This window comes from Coregonus lavaretus (genome assembly GCF_964263955.1).
Source record: "Coregonus lavaretus genome assembly, contig: HAP1_SCAFFOLD_1471, whole genome shotgun sequence".
NCBI lineage: Eukaryota > Metazoa > Chordata > Actinopteri > Salmoniformes > Salmonidae > Coregonus > Coregonus lavaretus.
The window spans coordinates 8,147-21,466 of NW_028165762.1; positions in this window are offsets into that span (position 1 = coordinate 8,147).

Below are 13,320 nucleotides of genomic sequence, written 5' to 3' on the forward strand. Positions count from 1 at the left end.
TAGCTTCATCAGATCCACTATATAGATGTATGTGTTTAGCTTCATCAGATCCACTATATAGATGTATGTGTTTAGCTTCATCAGATCCACTATATAGATGTATGTGTTTAGCTTCATCAAATCCACTATATAGATGTATGTGTTTAGCTTCATCAGATCCACTATATAGATGTATGTGTTTAGCTTCATCAGATCCACTATATAGATGTATGTGTTTAGCTTCATCAGATCCACTATATAGATGTATGTGTTTAGCTTCATCAGATCCACTATATAGATGTCTGTGTTTAGCTTCATCAGATCCACTATATAGATGTATGTGTTTAGCTTCATCAGATCCACTCTATAGATGTATGTGTTTAGCTTCATCAGATCCACTATATAGATGTATGTGTTTAGCTTCATCAGATCCACTCTATAGATGTATGTGTTTAGCTTCATCAGATCCACTATATAGATGTATGTGTTTAGCTTCATCAGATCCACTCTATAGATGTATGTGTTTAGCTTCATCAGATCCACTATATAGATGTATGTGTTTAGCTTCATCAGATCCACTATATAGATGTATGTGTTTAGCTTCATCAGATCCACTCTATAGATGTATGTGTTTAGCTTCATCAGATCCACTCTATAGATGTATGTGTTTAGCTTCATCAACCTAATGCTATGGGAGGTGAATTCCATTCCATTACCAACCAAAGCTCTACAGTAGGCTCACTCCTCCTAGGGAAAACTCCCAGACTCCCTGTGCTCAGACTAGATGAGGACACAGAGTATCTGGCAGAGACCGGGAGACAGGGGGAGACAGGGGGAGGAGGGGAAGGTAGGGAGGAGGAGGAGGAGGTGAAGAGATAGGGGGAGTAGGAGGAGGTAGGGAGGGAGACAGGGGAGGAGAAGGGGAGAAAGAGGGAGGAGAAGGGGAGACAGGGGGAGGAGAAGGAGAGACAGTGGAGGAGAAGGGGAGACAGGGGGAGGAGAAGGGGAGACAGGGAGAGGAGAAGGAGAGACAGGGGAGGAGAAGGGGAGACAGGGGGAGGAGAAGGGGAGATAGGGGGAGCAGAAGGGGAGACAGTGTAGGAGAAGGGGAGACAGGGGAGACAGAGGGAGGAGAAGGGGAGACAGGGGAGGAGAAGGGGAGAAAGGGGAGGAGAAGGGGAGACAGGGGAGACAAAGGGAGGAGAAGGGGAGACAGGGAGGAGAAGGGGAGAAAGAGGAGGAGAAGGGGAGACAGGGAGGGAGAAGGGGAGACAGGGGAGACAGGAGAGGAGAGGGGAGACAGGGAGGGAGAAGGGGAGACAGGGAAGACAGGGGGAGGAGGGGAGACAGGGGAGACAGGGGAGGAGAAGGGGAGACAGGAGAGGAGAAGGGGAGACAGGGAGGGAGAAGGGGAGACAGGGGAGACAGGGGAGGAGAAGGGGAGACAGGGGAGGAGAAGGAGAGACAGGGGAGGAGAAGGGGAGATAGGGGAGGAGAAGGAGAGACAGGGGAGGAGAAGGGAGACAGGGGAGGAGAAGGGGAGACAGGGGAGGAGACGTGGAGGAGAAGTGGAGACAGGAGAGGAGATGGGGAGGAGGGGGGAGGGAGAGGAGGAGACAGGGGGAAGAGAAGGGGAGACAGGAGAGACAAGGGAGGAGAACGGGAGACAGGGAGAGGAGAAGGGGAGATAGGGGAGGAGACGGGGAGGAGGGGGGTGGGAGTGGAGGAGACAGGGGGAGGTGAAGGAGAGACAGGGAGAGGAGAAGGGAGACAGGGGATGAGAAGGGGAGGAGGGGGGAGGGAGTGGAGAAGACAGGGGGAGGTGAAGGGGAGATAGGGGAGGAGAAGGGGAGACGGGAGGAGACGGGGAGACAGGGGGAGGAGAAGTGGAGACAGGAGAGGAGAGGGAGGAGGGGGGAGGGAGAGGAGACAGGGGAGACAGGGGGAGGAGAAGGGGAGACAGGGGAGGAGAAGGGGAGACAGGGGAGACAGGGGAGGAGAAGGGGAGACAGGGGAGACAGGGGGAGGAGAAGGGGAGACAGGGTAGGAGAAGGGGAGACGGGGAGGAGAAGGAGAGACAGGGGAGGAGACGGGGAGGAGGGGGGAGGGAGAGGAGGAGACGGTGAGGAGGGGGAGGAGGAGGAGACAGGGGGAGGAGGAGACGGGGGAGGAGGAGACAGGGGGAGGCGGGGGAGGAGGAGGAGACAGGGGGAGGAGGGGGAGGTTGAGAGGAGGGGGAGGAGGAGACAGGAGGAGGAGGGGGAGGAGGAGGAGACAGGGGGAGGAGGGGGAGGTTGAGAGGAGGGGGAGGAGGAGACAGGAGGAGGAGGGGGAGGTAGAGGGGAGGGGGAGGAGGAGACAGGGGGAGGAGGGGGAGGAGGAGGAGACAGGGGGAGGAGGAGACAGGGGGAGGAGGGGGAGGAGGAGGAGACAGGGGGAGGAGGGGGAGGAGGAGACAGGGGGAGGAGGGGGAGGAGGAGGAGACAGGAGGAGGAGGGGGAGGTAGAGGGAGGGGGAGGAGGAGGAGACAGGGGGAGGAGGAGGAGGTAGAGGGAGGGGGAGGAGGAGGAGACAGGGGGAGGAGGGGGAGGAGGAGGAGACAGGGGGAGGAGGGGGAGGTAGAGGGAGGGGGAGGAGGAGGAGACAGGGGGAGGAGGGGGAGGTAGAGGGAGGGGGAGGAGGAGGAGACAGGGGGAGGTGGGGGAGGTAGAGGGAGGAAGGTGTGTCTCTCTGATCTTGGTGCAGTGCCGTAGTGTAGCAAAGATTTCTGATCCTGACACACCCTCGTCACACACACCACACCACACACGCCACATACCACACACACACCACACACACACACACACACACACACACACACCACACACACACACACCACAGACACACACATCACACCCGCCACATACCACACACACACCACACACCACACACACCACACACACACACACACCACACACACACACACCACAGACACACACATCACACCCGCCACATACCACACACACACCACACACACCACACACACCACACACACCACAGGCAGCGGGCACTCTGCAGTCTGCACACACATGCTCCCCCACTGCCTGAGCGTCTGCAGTCTGAGGCTGATAGCTGATAAATATAGCTGAGTCTGCAGAACGCTTCATGAGGTTACACAGCACAAACTAGAGGTTACCGTGGTTACACAGCACAAACTAGAGGTTACTGAGGTTACACAGCACAAACTAGAGGTTACTGTGGTTACACAGCACAAACTAGAGGTTACCGTGGTTACACAGCACAAACTAGAGGTTACTATGTGTCTGTAGAATGCTTCATGAGGTTACACAGCACAAACTAGAGGTTACTGTGGTTACACAGCACAAACTAGAGGTTACCGTGGTTACACAGCACAAACTAGAGGTTACTGTGGTTACACAGCACAAACTAGAGGTTACTGTGTGTCTGCAGAATGCTTCATGAGGTTACACAGCACAAACTAGAGGTTACCGTGGTTACACAGCACAAACTAGAGGTTACTGAGGTTACACAGCACAAACTAGAGGTTACCGTGGTTACACAGCACAAATTAGAGGTTACCGTGGTTACACAGCACAAACTAGAGGTTACTGTGTGTCTGTAGAATGCTTCATGAGGTTACACAGCACAAACTAGAGGTTACTGTGGTTACACAGCACAAACTAGAGGTTACCGTGGTTACACAGCACAAACTAGAGGTTACCGTGGTTACACAGCACAAACTAGAGGTTACTGAGGTTACACAGCACAAACTAGAGGTTACCGTGGTTACACAGCACAAACTAGAGGTTACAGTGTGTCTGTAGAATGCTTCATGAGGTTACACAGCACAAACTAGAGGTTACCGTGGTTACACAGCACAAACTAGAGGTTACCGTGGTTACACAGCACAAACTAGAGGTTACTGTGTGTCTGTAGAATGCTTCATGAGGTTACACAGCACAAACTAGAGGTTACCGTGGTTACACAGCACAAACTAGAGGTTACTGAGGTTACACAGCACAAACTAGAGGTTACCGTGGTTACACAGCACAAACTAGAGGTTACCGTGGTTACACAGCACAAACTAGAGGTTACTGTGTGTCTGTAGAATGCTTCATGAGGTTACACAGCACAAACTAGAGGTTACCGTGGTTACACAGCACAAACTAGAGGTTACTGAGGTTACACAGCACAAACTAGAGGTTACCGTGGTTACACAGCACAAACTAGAGGTTACTGTGTGTCTAATGGTATACTCCTTGGGTAACCCCCCTCCTATTTGTCTAATGGTATACTCCTTGGGTAACCCCCCTCCTCTTTGTCTAATGGTATATTCCTTGGGTAACCCCCCTCCTCTTTGTCTAATGGTATTGTCCTTGGGTAACCCCCCCTCCTCTTTGTCTAATGGTATTGTCCTTGGGTAACCCCCCTCCTCTTTGTCTAATGGTATACTCCTTGGGTAACCCCCCTCCTCTTTGTCTAATGGTATACTCCTTGGGTAACCCCCCTCCTCTTTGTCTAATGGTATTGTCCTTGGGTAACCCCCCTCCTCTTTGTCTAATGGTAAACTCCTTGGGTAACCCCCCTCCTCTTTGTCTAATGGTAAACTCCTTGGGTAACCCCCCTCCTCTTTGTCTAATGGTATACTCCTTGGGTAACCCCCCTCCTCTTTGTCTAATGGTATATTCCTTGGGTAACCCCCCTCCTCTTTGTCTAATGGTATACTCCTTGGGTAACCCCCCTCCTCTTTGTCTAATGGTATACTCCTTGGGTAACCCCCCTCCTCTTTGTCTAATGGTATTGTCCTTGGGTAACCCCCCTCCTCTTTGTCTAATGGTATACTCCTTGGGTAACCCCCCTCCTCTTTGGCTAATGGTATACTCCTTGGGTCCTCCCCCCACACAGGGCTGACGCTGAGGTCAATCTGTTTATCACCTGTTCTTTCTAGATATGTAGCGCCTCGCTAGAGAAATAATCCCACAGCATCAGTCTCCCCCGCCACAGACCCTAACCCTAACCTAACCCTAACCTAACCCTAACCCTAACCTAACCCTAACCCTAACCCTGCCACAGACCCTAACCCTCCCACAGACCCTAACCCTGCCACAGACCCTAACCCTGCCACAGACCCTAACCCTGCCACAGACCCTAACCCTAACCTAACCCTAACCCTGCCACAGACCCTAACCCTGCCACAGACCCTAACCCTGCCACAGACCCTAACCCTAACCTAACCCTAACCCTAACCCTAACCCTGCCACAGACCCTAACCCTGCCACAGACCCTAACCCTAACCTAACCCTAACCCTGCCACAGACCCTAACCCTAACCTAACCCTAACCCTAACCCTGCCACAGACCCTAACCCTGCCACAGACCCTAACCCTGCCACAGACCCTAACCCTGCCACAGACCCTAACCCTAACCTAACCCTAACCCTAACCCTGCCACAGACCCTAACCCTGCCACAGACCCTAACCCTAACCTAACCCTAACTCTAACCCTGCCACAGACCCTAACCCTGCCACAGACCCTAACCCTGCCACAGACCCTAACCCTGCCACAGACCCTAACCCTGCCACAGACCCTAACCCTGCCACAGACCCTAACCCTAACCTAACCCTAACCCTAACCCTTCCACAGACCCTAACCCTGCCACAGACCCTAACCCTGCCACAGACCCTAACCCTAACCCTGCCAAAGACTTCTCCAGAAAAATATCCTGCATTTCACAATCTACCACAGACGGTTCCTTTCATACAATACTCCAACAGGAAACAGATAGTTGATGAAGTTCAACAACTCCTGCCATGTTGAGCGGTACCGGAGCACCAAGTCTGGGACCAACAGGACCCTGAACAGCTTCCACCCCCAAGCCATTAGACTGCTGAACACAGAGGAGGTTACTGTCTGGGACCATCAGGACCCTGAACAGCTTCCACCCCCAAGCCATTAGACTGCTGAACACAGAGGAGGTTACTGTCTGGGACCAACAGGACCCTGAACAGCTTCCACCCCCAAGCCATTAGACTGCTGAACACAGAGGAGGTTACTGTCTGGGACCATCAGGACCCTGAACAGCTTCCACCCCCAAGCCATTAGACTGCTGAACACAGAGGAGGTTACTGTCTGGGACCATCAGGACCCTGAACAGCCTCCACCCCCAAGCCATTAGACTGCTGAACACAGAGGAGGTTACTGTCTGGGACCATCAGGACCCTGAACAGCTTCCACCCCCAAGCCATTAGACTGCTGAACACAGAGGAGGTTACTGTCTGGGACCATCAGGACCCTGAACAGCTTCCACCCCCAAGCCATTAGACTGCTGAACAGTTCATTAAATGGCTTCCCTGACTATTTACATTGACTCCCTTTACTGTTTAGTTCTTTATCATATTGTTTTGCACTGACTCTATGCACATACACACACACACACACACACACACACACACACACACACACACACACACACACACACACACTACATCAGCTCACACACAAAACACACACATACACACACACACTACATCAGCTCACACACACACAAAACACACACACACACACTACATTAGCTCACACACACACAAAACACACACACACACACACACACACACACACAAAACACACACACACAAACACACTACATCAACTCACACACACACAAAACACACACACACTCGCACATAGACAGACTTTCACAGTCTTCACATGCTGCTACTGTTTATTATCTATCCTGATTGACTAGTCACTTTTACCCCTACCCACATGTACATATTAACTCAACTACCTGGTACCCCTGCACAGCCACTCAGTACTGGTACTTCCTGTATATAGCCATGTTATTACCTGGTACCCCTGCACAGCCACTCAGTACTGGTACTTCCTGTATATAGCCATGTTATTACCTGGTACCCCTGCACAGCCACTCAGTACTGGTACTTCCTGTATATAGCCATGTTATTACCTGGTACCCCTGCACAGCCACTCAGTACTGGTACTTCCTGTATATAGCCATGTTATTACCTGGTACCCTGCACATTGACTCAGTACTGGTACTTCATGTATATATCCATGTTATTACCTGGTACCCTGCACATTGACTCAGTACTGGTACTTCCTGTATATAGCCATGTTATTACCTGGTACTTCCTGTATATAGCCATGTTATTACCTGGTACCCCTGCACATTGACTCAGTACTGGTACTTCCTGTATATAGCCATGTTATTACCTGGTACTTCCTGTATATAGCCATGTTATTACCTGGTACTTCCTGTATATAGCCATGTCATTACCTGGTACTTCCTGTATATAGCCATGTCATTGCCTGGTACTTCCTGTATATAGCCATGTTATTACCTGGTACTTCCAGTATATAGCCATGTCATTACCTGGTACTCCCTGTATATAGCGATGTTATTACCTGGTACTTCCTGTATATAGCCATGTTATTACCTGGTACTTCCTGTATATAGCCATGTTATTACCTGGTACTTCCTGTATATAGCCATGTTATTACCTGGTACTTCCTGTATATAGCCATGTTATTACCTGGTACTTCCTGTATATAGCCATGTTATTACCTGGTACTTCCGGTATATAGCCATGTTATTACCTGGTACTTCCTGTATATAGCCATGTTATTACCTGGTACTTCCTGTATATAGCCATGTTATTACCTGTTACTTCCTGTATATAGCCATGTTATTACCTGGTACTCCCTGTATATAGCCATGTTATTACCTGGTACTCCCTGTATATAGCCATGTTATTACCTGGTACTCCCTGTATATAGCCATGTTATTACCCAGTACTTCCTGTATATAGCCATGTTATTACCTAGTACTTCCTGTATATAGCCATGTTATTACCTGGTACTTCCGGTATATAGCCATGTTATTACCTGGTACTTCCTGTATATAGCCATGTTATTACCTGGTACTTCCGGTATATAGCCATGTTATTACCTGGTACTTCCTGTATATAGCTATGTTATTACCTGGTACTCCCTGTATATAGCTATGTTATTACCTGGTACTCCCTGTATATAGCCATGTTATTACCTGGTACTCCCTGTATATAGCCATGTTATTACCTGGTACTTCCTGTATATAGCCATGTTATTACCTGGTACTCCCTGTATATAGCCATGTTATTACCTGGTACTTCCTGTATATAGCCATGTTATTACCTGGTACTTCCTGTATATAGCCATGTCATTGCCTGGTACTTCCTGTATATAGCCATGTTATTACCTGGTACTTCCAGTATATAGCCATGTCATTACCTGGTACTCCCTGTATATAGCGATGTTATTACCTGGTACTTCCTGTATATAGCCATGTTATTACCTGGTACTTCCTGTATATAGCCATGTTATTACCTGGTACTTCCTGTATATAGCCATGTTATTACCTGGTACTTCCTGTATATAGCCATGTTATTACCTGGTACTTCCGGTATATAGCCATGTTATTACCTGGTACTTCCGGTATATAGCCATGTTATTACCTGGTACTTCCTGTATATAGCCATGTTATTACCTGGTACTTCCTGTATATAGCCATGTTATTACCTGTTACTTCCTGTATATAGCCATGTTATTACCTGGTACTCCCTGTATATAGCCATGTTATTACCTGGTACTCCCTGTATATAGCCATGTAATTACCTGGTACTCCCTGTATATAGCCATGTTATTACCCAGTACTTCCTGTATATAGCCATGTTATTACCTAGTACTTCCTGTATATAGCCATGTTATTACCTGGTACTTCCGGTATATAGCCATGTTATTACCTGGTACTTCCTGTATATAGCCATGTTATTACCTGGTACTTCCGGTATATAGCCATGTTATTACCTGGTACTTCCTGTATATAGCTATGTTATTACCTGGTACTCCCTGTATATAGCTATGTTATTACCTGGTACTCCCTGTATATAGCCATGTTATTACCTGGTACTCCCTGTATATAGCCATGTTATTACCTGGTACTTCCTGTATATAGCCATGTTATTACCTGGTACTCCCTGTATATAGCCATGTTATTACCTGGTACTTCCTGTATATAGCCATGTTATTACCTGGTACTTCCTGTATATAGCCATGTCATTGCCTGGTACTTCCTGTATATAGCCATGTTATTACCTGGTACTTCCAGTATATAGCCATGTCATTACCTGGTACTCCCTGTATATAGCGATGTTATTACCTGGTACTTCCTGTATATAGCCATGTTATTACCTGGTACTTCCTGTATATAGCCATGTTATTACCTGGTACTTCCTGTATATAGCCATGTTATTACCTGGTACTTCCTGTATATAGCCATGTTATTACCTGGTACTTCCGGTATATAGCCATGTTATTACCTGGTACTTCCGGTATATAGCCATGTTATTACCTGGTACTTCCTGTATATAGCCATGTTATTACCTGGTACTTCCTGTATATAGCCATGTTATTACCTGTTACTTCCTGTATATAGCCATGTTATTACCTGGTACTCCCTGTATATAGCCATGTTATTACCTGGTACTCCCTGTATATAGCCATGTAATTACCTGGTACTCCCTGTATATAGCCATGTTATTACCCAGTACTTCCTGTATATAGCCATGTTATTACCTAGTACTTCCTGTATATAGCCATGTTATTACCTGGTACTTCCGGTATATAGCCATGTTATTACCTGGTACTTCCTGTATATAGCCATGTTATTACCTGGTACTTCCGGTATATAGCCATGTTATTACCTGGTACTTCCTGTATATAGCCATGTTATTACCTGGTACTTCCTGTATATAGCCATGTTATTACCTGTTACTTCCTGTATATAGCCATGTTATTACCTGGTACTCCCTGTATATAGCCATGTTATTACCTGGTACTTCCTGTATATAGCCATGTTATTACCTGGTACTCCCTGTATATAGCCATGTTATTACCTGGTACTTCCTGTATATAGCCATGTTATTACCTGGTACTTCCTGTATATAGCCATGTTATTACCTGGTACTTCCTGTATATAGCCATGTTATTACCTGGTACTTCCTGTATATAGCCATGTTATTACCTGGTACTTCCTGTATATAGCCATGTTATTACCTGGTACTTCCTGTATATAGTCATGTTATTACCTGGTACTTCCTGTATATAGTCATGTTATTACCTGGTACTTCCTGTATATATCCTGGTTATTGTTTTTTTTGTGTTAATAACATGGCTCTCTGCAGTGTGTTAACATGTTTCTTACTTTTCAACTCTGCAGTGTGTTAATATGTTTCTTACTTTTCAACTCTGCAGTGTTGTTGACTGGCTCCTAAGGAAGCATTTCACTGTAAAGTCTACACCTGTTGTATTCGGCGCATGTGACCATTCAAATTTGAGTGATTTGCTCTATTATGACTGTTTGCAATGCCTCTGGTGGTTCCAGACAATGGCCTTCATTCCATACGGAGAGCCAAGCCTGCAGCTGGTCTGGCAGTGTTCTCTGGGTAATAGTCCAGTCCAGTCCAGTATCATGCCAGGGGTCTCTGGGTAATAGTCCAGTCCAGTCCAGTATCATGCCAGGGGTCTCTGGGGGCTGATACAATAGAGGACACACAGCTAGGTAAACTACTGTAGACACTAAAACCATGGACCCTAACGTTTCAGTGGATAGCTAGGGGACCATGACATCACACCACAGAAAGCATGTTATAATACAGTAGATGATTAGCATATTAACAGAGACATCAGCCATCAGCCATCAGCCATCAGCCATCAGCCATCAGACATCAGCCATCAGCCATCAGCCATCAGCCTGTTCAGGATCTAAATTACTATTATTTCACCTTTAACTGCTCTCCAATCTCCCTCCCACTGTAGTCAGGACCTGTACATCTCTCTCCAATCTCCCTCCCACTGTAGTCAGGACCTGTACATCTCTCTCCAATCTCCCTCCCACTGTAGTCAGGACCTGTACATCTCTCTCCAATCTCCCTCCCACTGTAGTCAGGACCTGTACATCTCTCTCCAATCTCCCTCCCACTGTAGTCAGGACCTGTACATCTCTCTCCAATCTCCCTCCCACTGTAGTCAGGACCTCTACATCTCTCTCCAATCTCCCTCCCACTGTAGTCAGGACCTGTCCATCTCTCTCCAATCTCCCTCCCACTGTAGTCAGGACCTGTACATCTCTCTCCAATCTCCCTCCCACTGTAGTCAGGACCTGTACATCTCTCTCCAATCTCCCTCCCACTGTAGTCAGGACCTGTACATCTCTCTCCAATCTCCCTCCCACTGTAGTCAGGACCTGTACATCTCTCTCCAATCTCCCTCCCACTGTAGTCAGGACCTGTCCATCTCTCTCCAATCTCCCTCCCACTGTAGTCAGGACCTGTACATCTCTCTCCAATCTCCCTCCCACTGTAGTCAGGACCTGTACATCTCTCTCCAATCTCCCTCCCACTGTAGTCAGGTCCTGTACATCTCTCTCCAATCTCCCTCCCACTGTAGTCAGGTCCTGTACATCTCTCTCCAATCTCCCTCCCACTGTAGTCAGGACCTGTACATCTCTCTCCAATCTCCCTCCCACTGTAGTCAGGACCTGTACATCTCTCTCCAATCTCCCTCCCACTGTAGTCAGGACCTGTACATCTCTCTCCAATCTCCCTCCCACTGTATTCAGGACCTGTACATCTCTCTCCAATCTCCCTCCCACTGTAGTCAGGACCTGTACATCTCTCTCCAATCTCCCTCCCACTGTAGTCAGGACCTGTACATCTCTCTCCAATCTCCCTCCCACTGTAGTCAGGAGCTGTACATCTCTCTCCAATCTCCCTCCCACTGTAGTCAGGACCTGTACATCTCTCTCCAATCTCCCTCCCACTGTAGTCAGGACCTGTCCATCTCTCTCCAATCTCCCTCCCACTGTAGTCAGGACCTGTACATCTCTCTCCAATCTCCCTCCCACTGTAGTCAGGACCTGTGCATCTCTCTCCAATCTCCCTCCCACTGTAGTCAGGACCTGTACATCTCTCTCCAAATTCCCTCCCACTGGAGAGAGATGTACAGGTCCTGGCGGCAGGTAGCTTAGTGGGTAAGAGCGTTGTGCCAGTAACCGAAAGGTTGCTGGTTCTAATCCCCGAGCCGACTAGGTGAAAAATCTGTCGATGTGCCCCTGAGCAAGGCACTTAACCCTAATTGCTCCTGTAAGTCGCTCTGGATAAGAGCGTCTGCTAAATGACTAAAATGTAAAATGTAAAAAATGTAGTCAGAACCTGTACATCTCTCTCCAATCTCCCTCCCACTGTAGTCAGGACCTGTCCATCTCTCTCCAATCTCCCTCCCACTGTAGTCAGGACCTGTACATCTCTCTCCAATCTCCCTCCCACTGTAGTCAGGACCTGTCCATCTCTCTCCAATCTCCCTCCCACTGTAGTCAGGACCTGTACATCTCTCTCCAATCTCCCTCCCACTGTAGTCAGGACCTGTACATCTCTCTCCAATCTCCCTCCCACTGTAGTCAGGACCTGTACATCTCTCTCCAATCTCCCTCCCACTGTAGTCAGGCCCTGTACATCTCTCTCCAATCTCCCTCCCACTGTAGTCAGGACCTGTACATCTCTCTCCAATCTCCCTCCCACTGTAGTCAGGACCTGTACATCTCTCTCCAATCTCCCTCCCACTGTAGTCAGGACCTGTACATCTCTCTCCAATCTCCCTCCCACTGTAGTCAGGCCCTGTACATCTATCTCCAATCTCCCTCCCACTGTAGTCAGGACCTGTACATCTCTCTCCAATCTCCCTCCCACTGTAGTCAGGACCTGTGCATCTCTCTCCAATCTCCCTCCCACTGTAGTCAGGAGCTGTACATCTCTCTCCAATCTCCCTCCCACTGTAGTCAGGACCTGTCCATCTCTCTCCAATCTCCCTCCCACTGTAGTCAGGACCTGTACATCTCTCTCCAATCTCCCTCCCACTGTAGTCAGGACCTGTACATCTCTCTCCAATCTCCCTCCCACTGTAGTCAGGACCTGTACATCTCTCTCCAATCTCCCTCCCACTGTAGTCAGGACCTGTACATCTCTCTCCAATCTCCCTCCCACTGTAGTCAGGACCTGTACATCTCTCTCCAATCTCCCTCCCACTGTAGTCAGGACCTGTACATCTCTCTCCAATCTCCCTCCCACTGTAGTCAGGAGTTGTCCATCTCTCTCCAATCTCCCTCCCACTGTAGTCAGGACCTGTACATCTCTCTCCAATCTCCCTCCCACTGTAGTCAGGACCTGTACATCTCTCTCCAATCTCCCTCCCACTGTAGTCAGGACCTGTACATCTCTCTCCAATCTCCCTC